This window comes from Danio rerio, chromosome 5, assembly GCF_049306965.1.
Source record: "Danio rerio strain Tuebingen ecotype United States chromosome 5, GRCz12tu, whole genome shotgun sequence".
Lineage (NCBI taxonomy): Eukaryota > Metazoa > Chordata > Actinopteri > Cypriniformes > Danionidae > Danio > Danio rerio.
The window spans coordinates 33,761,369-33,770,533 of NC_133180.1; the positions used below are offsets into that span (position 1 = coordinate 33,761,369).

Sequence of the window (9,165 nt, forward strand, 5' to 3'; positions counted from 1 at the left end):
ATGATTCTAACATGAATTAGCATGTTGTTAGCATGATTCTAGCATGAATTAGCATGTGACTAGCATGATTCTAGCATGAATTAGCATGTTGTTAGCATGATTCTAGTATGAATTAGCATGTGACTGGCATGATTCTAGCATGAATTAGCATGTGACTAGCATGATTCTAGCATGAATTAGCATGTGACTAGCATGATTCTAGCATGAATTAGCATGTGACTAGCATGATTCTAGCATGAATTAGCATGTAACTAGCATGATTCTAGCATGAATTAGCATGTAACTAGCATGATGGATAGATAGATAGATAGATAGATAGATAGATAGATAGATAGATAGATAGATAGATAGATAGATAGATAGATAGATAGATAGATAGATAGATAGATAGTTAGAGATAGATAGATAGATAGATAGATAGATAGATAGATAGATAGATAGATAGATAGATAGATAGATAGATAGATAGTTAGAGATAGATAGATAGTTAGAGATAGATAGATAGATAGATAGATAGATAGATAGATAGATAGATAGATAGATAGATAGATAGATAGATAGATAGATAGATAGATAGATAGATAGTTAGAGATAGATAAATAGATAGATAGATAGATAGATAGATAGATAGATAGATAGATAGATAGATAGATAGATAGATAGTAGATAGATAGATAGTTAGAGATAGATAGATAGATAGATAGATAGATAGATAGATAGATAGATAGATAGATAGATAGATAGATAGGTAGGTAGAGGTAGATAGATAGATAGATAGATAGATAGATAGATAGATAGATAGATAGATAGATAGATAGATAGATAGATAGTAGATAGATAGATAGATAGATAGATAGATAGATAGATAGATAGATAGATAGATAGATAGATAGATAGATAGATAGTTAGAGATAGATAAATAGATAGATAGATAGATAGATAGATAGATAGATAGATAGATAGATAGATAGATAGATAGATAGATAGATAGATAGATAGATAGATAGATAGGTAGGTAGAGGTAGATAGATAGATAGATAGATAGATAGATAGATAGATAGATAGATAGATAGATAGATAGATAGATAGATAGATAGATAGATAGATGGTGTAAGAGCATAAGTCAAACAAGCCAACCCCCGCCTCTCTACGATGTTCTGATGCTGAGATATAGCTGCTATTATATCGTTGCTAGGTTAGTCTGTTTTGTTGCTATGGAGTTGATTGACAGCTTAGACTGATGATGTATCAAAGCTTCTTGCCAGTATGAACAGTTAAAAACAACCCCCATGTCTCTATCACACTGCAGCATGACAATATCAGTCTGAACCTCTTTAATGGCAGTCTATGGGACAGTTGCTAGGGTGCAGTATCTGGTTGTTAGGGTGTGGCTAGAAAGTTAAAAGGCCATCAGTGATTGGCTGCTGGCTAGACTGAGTTAAATGAGCTCAATCATTAGTCTGTAGGACAGTCTGACGCAGAGTTATGGGTTCACAAAGTTTGATCCCATGTAAAGTCAATGAGAGTATTTTGCAATGGAAGTCTATGGGACGGTTTCTAGGGTCCAAAAGTGGTTGCTAGGGCGTGGCTAGAAAGTTTAAAGGTGATCAGTCATTGGCAGTTTGATAGTCTGAGTTAAATGAGCCCAGTTAGAAGTCTGTGTGACATTCTGATGCGGAGTTATGAGGTCACAAAGTTTGATCCAATGTTACGTCTATGGGATTTTTCCGACGGTCCCGGGACGTTTTTCGGAAAACCGAAAGTCGGATCAGTCGGAAAGGATATAGCAACTCGAGTCAGAATAGTTCGGAGGTCTGACCCGAGTTTGATGGTCATAGCTTGAAAGGCCTAGGACGAGATAGAGTTTAATTTTTAGTCTCAGAAGAAGAATAATAATAATATTAATAATAATAAGTTTAATAGGATAACAGTAGTCTGGCTTGCTACACAAGCCAGCCTAATAATAAGTTTAATAGGATAACAGTAGTCTGGCTTGCTACACAAGCCAGCCTAACTAGACAGTAAAGTTCGTCGAGACAAACTTTGAGGCTGGCTTGACAAAGCCTGTTGGTAATAGTTTGTTTAGTTTAAAAACAGTTTGAAAAAGTATAAGTAGCATGTTATTAGCATGATTCTAGCATGCATTAGCATGTTTCTAGCATGGATTAGCATGGATTAGCATGTTATTAGCATGAGTGTAGTACAAATTAGCATTTTATTAGCATGATTGTAGTATAAATTAGCATGTTTGAAAAAGTTTTTTCAAAGTTTGAAAAAGTATAAGTAGCATGTTATTAGCATGATTCTAGCATGCATTAGCATGATTCTAGCATGGATTAGCATGTTATTAGCATGAGTGTAGTATAAATTAGCATTTTATTAGCATGATTCTAGTATAAATTAGCATGTTACTAGCATGATTCTAGAATAAATTAGCATGTCACTAGCATGATTCTAGTATGAATTAACATACTGCTAGCATGATTCTAGTATGAATTAGCAGGTTATTATCATGATTTTAGCATGAATTAGCATGATTCTAGTATGAATTAGCATGTTACTAGAATGATTCTAGCATGAATTAGCATGTTACTCGCATGATTCTAGCATGAATTAGCATGTTATTAGCATGATTATAGTATGAATTAGCATGTTTCTAGCATGATTCTAGCGTGAATTAGCATGTTATTAGCATGATTCTGGCATGCATTAGCATGTTACTAGCATGATTCTAGTATGAATTAGCATGTTATTAGCATTATTCTAGTATGAATTAGCATGTTACTAGCATGATTCTAGTATGAATTAGCATGTCACATAGCATGCTTAGGTGGTTGCTAGGGTATTCTGAGTGGTTGCTAAGTCGTTGCTAGGCAGTTGCTAGGGTGTCCTGAGTGGTTGCTAGGTGGTTGCTAAGATGTTGCTAGGCGGTTGCTAGGCTGTTGCTAGGTGGTTGCTATGGTGTTCTAAGTGGTTGCTAGGTGGTTGCTAAGGCATTACTAGGCGGTTGCTAGGGTGTTCTGAGTGGTTGCTAAGATGTTGCTAGGTGGTTGCTAGGGTGTTCTGAGTGGTTGCTAAGGTGTTGCTAGGCGGTTGCTAGGGTGTTCTAAGTGGTTGCTAGGTTGTTGCTAAGGTGTTGCTAGGTGGTTGCTAGGGTGTTCTGAGTGGTTGCTAGGTGGTTGCTAAGGTGTTGCTAGGTGGTCGCTAAGGAGTCCTAAGTGGTTGCTAAGCAGTTGCTAAGGTGTTGCTAGGTGGTTGCTAGGGTATTCTGAGTGGTTGCTAAGGCGTTGCTAAGCGGTTGCTAGGGTGTCCTGAGTGGTTGCTAGGTGGTTGCTAAGGTGTTGCTAGGTGGTTGCTAGGGTGTCCTGAGTGGTTGCTTGGTGGTTGCTAAGGCGTTGCTAGGCGGTTGCTAGGGTGTTCTGACTGGTTGCTAGGTGGTTGCTAAGGTGTTGCTAGGCGGTTGCTAAGGTGTCCCAAGTGGTTGCTTGGTGGTTGCTAAGGTGTTGCTAGGCGGTTGCTAAGGTATTCTGAGTGGTTGCTAAGGCGTTGCTAGGCGGTTGCTAGGGTGTCCTGAGTGGTCACTAGGCCCTTATTAAGGCATTACTAGGCCGTTGCTAGGTGGTTGCTAGGCGATTGCTAGGGTAATTTGGATGGTTGCTAGGCAGTTGCTAGGGTACCCTGGTTGGTTACTAGGCAAGCCTCACATACATGCCTGATAAAACATTTATACTTAGTAAGCATTTCTAGCAAGTTACAGTACTTGGCTAGTCAATATTAGCATGTAGCTAATCACTGCTAGCATGTGTAGCATTTAGGAAGTTCCGTTTGCTAGCATGAGTCAAACGAGCCAATCTCCAAGTCTCTACGATGTTCTGATGCTGAGATATAGATGTTGATGAATGGTTGCTAGGGTACTCTGTTTTGTTGCTATGGACGAGGTTACAGAGTGCACTTGATTGTGGTTTGCTGTCTAAGTCAAATGAACCAACCCCCATGTCTCTATGACACTGCTATGCAAAGATATGCATCTTGGCCTATTTTAATGGAAGTCTATGGAATCAATTTGGGGGCGTGGCTTGTGAGCTTCATTATCATATTGAGATGCTCATTGGTTGTCTGAGTCAGATGAGCCATCCCCCAAGTCAATAGGACACTGCTAAGCAAAGATATGCATGTAGGCCAGTTATTAACATGAGTCTAGTATGAATTAGCATGTTACTAGCATGATTCTTGTACAAATTAGCATGTCATTAGCATGTTTCCAGTATGAGTTAGCATGTCATTAGCATGATTAGCATATGAGTAGCATGTTGCTAGCATGATTGGCATGTCATTAGCATGTTAGAATTATAAGCATTTGAAAGCACAGCTAATTACAGTCTATAGGACAGTTGCTAGGGTGCAGTATGTGGTAGTTAGGGGTGTGGCTAGAAAGTTAAAAGGCCATCAGTGATTGGCTGCTGGCTAGACTGAGTTAAATGAGCTTAGCCATTAGTCTCTATGACAGTCTGATGCAGAGTTATGAGCTCACAAAGTTTGATCCCATGGAAAGTCAATGAGAGTCTTTTGTAATGGAAGTCTACGGGACAGTTGCTAGGGTGCAGTATGTGGTAGTTAGGGGTGTGGCTAGAAAGTTAAAAGCTCATCAGTTATTGGCAGTTTGGTAGTCTGAGTTAAATGAGCTCAGCCATTAGTCTGTATGACAGTCTGATGCAGAGTTATGAGCTCACAAAGTTTGATCCCATGTAAAGTCAATGAGAGTCTTTTGTAATGGAAGTCTACGGGACAGTTGCTAGGGTGCAGTATGTGGTAGTTAGGGGTGTGGCTAGAAAGTTAAAAGCTCATCAGTTATTGGCAGTTTGGTAGTCGTAGTTAAATGAGCTCAGCCATTAGTCTGTAGGACAGTCTGATCCAGAGTTATGAGCTCACAAAGTTTGATCCCATGTTAAGTCAATGAGAGTCTTTTGAATGGAAGTCTATGGGACAGTTTCTAGGGTCCAAAAGTGGTTGCTAGGGCGTGGCTAGAAAGTTTAAAGGTGATCAGTCATTGGCAGTTTGATAGTCTGAGTTAAATGAGCCCAGTTAGAGTTCTGTGCGACAGTCTGACGCAGAGTTACGAGGTCACAAAGTTTGGTCCAATGTTAAGTCTATGGGATTTTTCCGACAGTCCCGGGACGTTTTTCGGAAAACCGAAAGTCCAATCAGTCTGAGGAGATATAGCATACCGAGTCAGAATAGTTTGGAGGTCTGGTGTGAGTTTGGTGGTAATAGTTCGAAAGTTCAAGGAGGAGATAGATTTTGATTTTTAGAGTCAGAAGAAGAATAATAACTAGACAGTAAAGTTCGTCGAGACAAACTTTGAGGCTGGCTTGACAAAGCCTGTTGGTAATAGTTTATTTAGTTTAAAAACAGTTTGAAAAAGTATAAGTAGCATGTTATTAACATGATTCTAGCATAGATTAGCATGTTATTAGCATGAATTAGCATCTTATTAGTACGATTCTAGCATGGATTAGCATGTTATTAGCATGAATTAGCATGATTCTAGCACGATTTAGCATGTTACTACCATGATTCTAGCATGAATTAGCATGTTATTAGCATGATTCTAGCATAAATTAGCATGTTATTAGCAAGATTCTAGTATGAACTAGCATGTCACTAGCATGATTCTAGTATGAATTAGCATGTCACTAGCATGAGTCTAGTATGAATTAGCATGTTACTAGCATGATTCTAGAATAAATTAGCATGTTATTAGCATGATTCTAGCATGAATTAGCATGTTATTAGCATGATTCTAGTATGAATTAGCATGTCACTAGCATGAGTCTAGTATGAATTAGCATGTTACTAGCATGATTCTAGTATAAATTAGCATGTTATTAGCATGATTCTAGCATGAATAAGCATGTTACTAGCATGATTCTAGCATGAATTAGCATGTAACTAGCATGATTCTAGTATGAATTAGCATGATTCTAGTATGAATTAGCATGTTATTAGCATGATTCTAGTATGAGTTAGCATGGTATTAGCATGATTCTAGCATGAGTTAGCATGTTACTAGCTTGATTCTAGCATAAATTAGCATGTTATTAGCATGATTCTAGGATGAACTAGCAAGTTACTAGCATGATTCCAGTATGAATTAGCATGTTATTAGCATGAATCTAGCATGAATTAGCATGTTACTAGCATGATTCCAGTAAGAATTAGCATGTTAATAGCATGAGTCTAGTATGAATTAGCATGTCATTAGGTTGATTCTAGTATGAATTAACATGTTATTAGCATGATTCTAGCATGAATTAGCATGTTACTAGCATGATTCCAGTATGAATTAGCATGTTATTAGCATGATTCTAGCATGAATTAGCATGTTTCTAGCATGATTCCAGTATGAATTAGCATGTTACTAGCATGATTCTAGCATGAATTAGCATGTTACTAGCACGATTTTAGCATGAATTAGCATGATTCTAGCATGAAGTTAGCATGTTGTTAGTATGATTCTAGCATGAATTAGCATGTTGTTAGCATGATTCTAGCACGAATTAGCATGTGCTAAGGTGTTGCTAGGTGGTTGCTAAGGTGTTGCTAGACGGTTGCTAGGGTGTCCTAAGTGGTTGCTAGGTGGTTGCTAAGGTGTTGCTAGGCGGTTGCTAGGGTGTTCTGAGTGGTTGCTAGGTGGTTGCTAAGGTGTTGCTGGGTGGTTGCTAAGGTGTCCTAAGTGGTTGCTAGATGGTTGCTAGGGTATTCTGAGTGGTTGCTAAGGCGTTGCTAGGTGGTTGCTAGGGTGTCCTTAGTGGTTGCTAGGTGGTTGCTAAGATGTTGCTAGGTGGTTGCTAAGGTGTCCTGAGTGGTTGCTAGGTGGTTGCTAAGGCGTTGCTAGGCAGTTGCTAGGGTGTTATGAGTGGTTGCTAGGTGGTTGCTAAGGTGTTGCTAGGCAGTTGCTAAGGTGTCCCAAGTGGTTGCTAGGTGGTTGCTAGGGTGTTGCTAGGTGGTTGCTAAGGTATTCTGAGTGGTTGCTAAGGCGTTGCTAGGCGGTTGCTAGGGTGTCCTGAGTGGTCGCTAGGCCCTTACTAAGGCATTACTAGGCCGTTGCTAGGTGGTTGCTAGGCGGTTGCTAGGGTAATTTGGGTGGTTGCTAGGCAGTTGCTAGGGTACCCTGGTTGGTTACTAGGCAAGCCTCACATACATGCTTGATAAAACATTTATACTTAGTAAGCATTTCTAGCAAGTTACAGTACTTGGCTAGCCAATATTAGCATGTAGCTAATCACTGCTAGCATGTGCAGCATTTAGGAAGTTCCGTTTGCTAGCATGAGTCAAACGAGCCAATCTCCAAGTCTCTACGATGTTCTGATGCTGAGATATAGCTGTTGATGAATGGTTGCTAGGGTACTCTGTTTTGTTGCTATGGGCGAGGTTACAGAGTGCACTTGAATGTGGTTGGCTGTCTAAGTCAAATGAACCAACCCCCATGTCTCTGTGACACTGCTATGCAAAGATATGCATCTTGGCCTATTTTAATGAAAGTCTATGGAATCAATTTGGGGGCGTGGCTTGTGAGCTTCATTATCATATTGAGATGCTCATTGGTTGTCTGAGTCAGATGAGCCATCCCCCAAGTCAATAGGACACTGCTAAGCAAAGATATGCATGTAGGCCAGTTATTAACATGAGTCTAGTATGAATTAGCATGTTACTAGCATGATTCTTGTACAAATTAGCATGTCATTAGCATGTTTCCAGTATGAGTTAGCATGTCATTAGCATGATTAGCATATGAGTAGCATGTTGCTAGCATGATTGGCATGTCATTAGTATGTTAGATTTATAAGCATTTGACAGCACAGCTAATTACAGTCTATAGGACAGTTGCTAGGGTGCAGTATGTGGTAGTTAGGGGTGTGGCTAGAAAGTTAAAAGCTCATCAGTTATTGGTAGTTTGGTAGTCTGAGTTAAATGAGCTCAGCCATTAGTCTCTATGACAGTCTGATGCAGAGTTATGAGCTCACAAAGTTTGATCCCATGTTAAGTCAATGAGAGTCTTTTGTAATGGAAGTCTACGGGACAGTTGCTAGGGTGCAGTATGTGGTAGTTAGGGTTGTGGCTAGAAAGTTAAAAGCTCATCAGTTATTGGCAGTTTGGCATTCAGAGTTAAATGAGCTCAGCCATTAGTCTGTAGGACAGTCTGATTCAGAGTTATAAGCTCACAAAGTTTGATCCCATGTTAAGTCAATGAGAGTCTATTGAATGGAAGTCTATGGGACAGTTACTAGGGTCCAAAAGTGGTTGCTAGGGCGTGGCTAGAAAGTTTAAAGGTGATCAGTCATTGACAGTTTGATAGTCTGAGTTAAATGAGCCCAGTTAGAAGTCTGTGCAACAGTCTGACGCAGAGTTATGAGGTCACAAAGTTTGATCCAATGTTAAGTCTATGGGATTTTTCCGACAGTCCCGGGACGTTTTTCGGAAAACCGAAAGTCGGATCAGTCGGAAAAGATATAGCATAAAGAGTCAGACCAGTTTGGAGGTCTGGTGTGAGTTTGGTGGTAATAGTTTGAAAGTTCAAGGAGCAGATAGATTTTGAATTTTAGTCTCAGAAGAAGAATAAATAAAAATAATAATAATAAGTTTAAATAGGATAACAGTAGGTTGGCTTTGTTAAGCCAGCCTAATAACTAGATTATTAAAGTTCGTCGAGACAAACTTTAGGCTGGCTTGAGAAAGTCTGTTGGAAATAGTTTGTTTAATTTAAACAGTTTTAAAAAGTATGAAACGAAGATAGATAGATATAGATAGATAGATAGATAGATAGATAGATAGATAGATAGATAGATAGATAGATAGATAGATAGATAGATAGATAGATAGATAAAGCAGTTTATAGATAGATAGATAGATAGATAGATAGATAGATAGATAGATAGATAGATAGATAGATAGATAGATAGATAGATAGATAGATAGATAGATAGATAGATAGATAGATAGATAGATAGATAGATAAAACAGTTGATAGATAGATAGATAGATAGATAGATAGATAGATAGATAGATAGATAGATAGATAGATAGATAGATAGATAGATAGATAAAAAACAGTTGATAGATAGATAGATAGATAGGTAGATAGATAGATAGATAGATAGATAGATA

At 38.6% G+C, this 9,165-nt stretch overlaps 1 long non-coding RNA gene across 1 annotated transcript; it reads left to right on the forward strand.

The window, feature by feature from the left end:
• The first annotated feature begins 4,702 nt into the window (after positions 1-4,702).
• LOC141385851 (uncharacterized) lies at positions 4,703-8,609 on the forward strand. Its single transcript, XR_012406957.1, has 3 exons — positions 4,703-6,841; positions 6,874-7,914; positions 8,112-8,609. It is a non-coding gene; the product is annotated as an uncharacterized lncRNA (long non-coding RNA).
• The last annotated feature ends 556 nt before the right edge of the window (positions 8,610-9,165 follow it).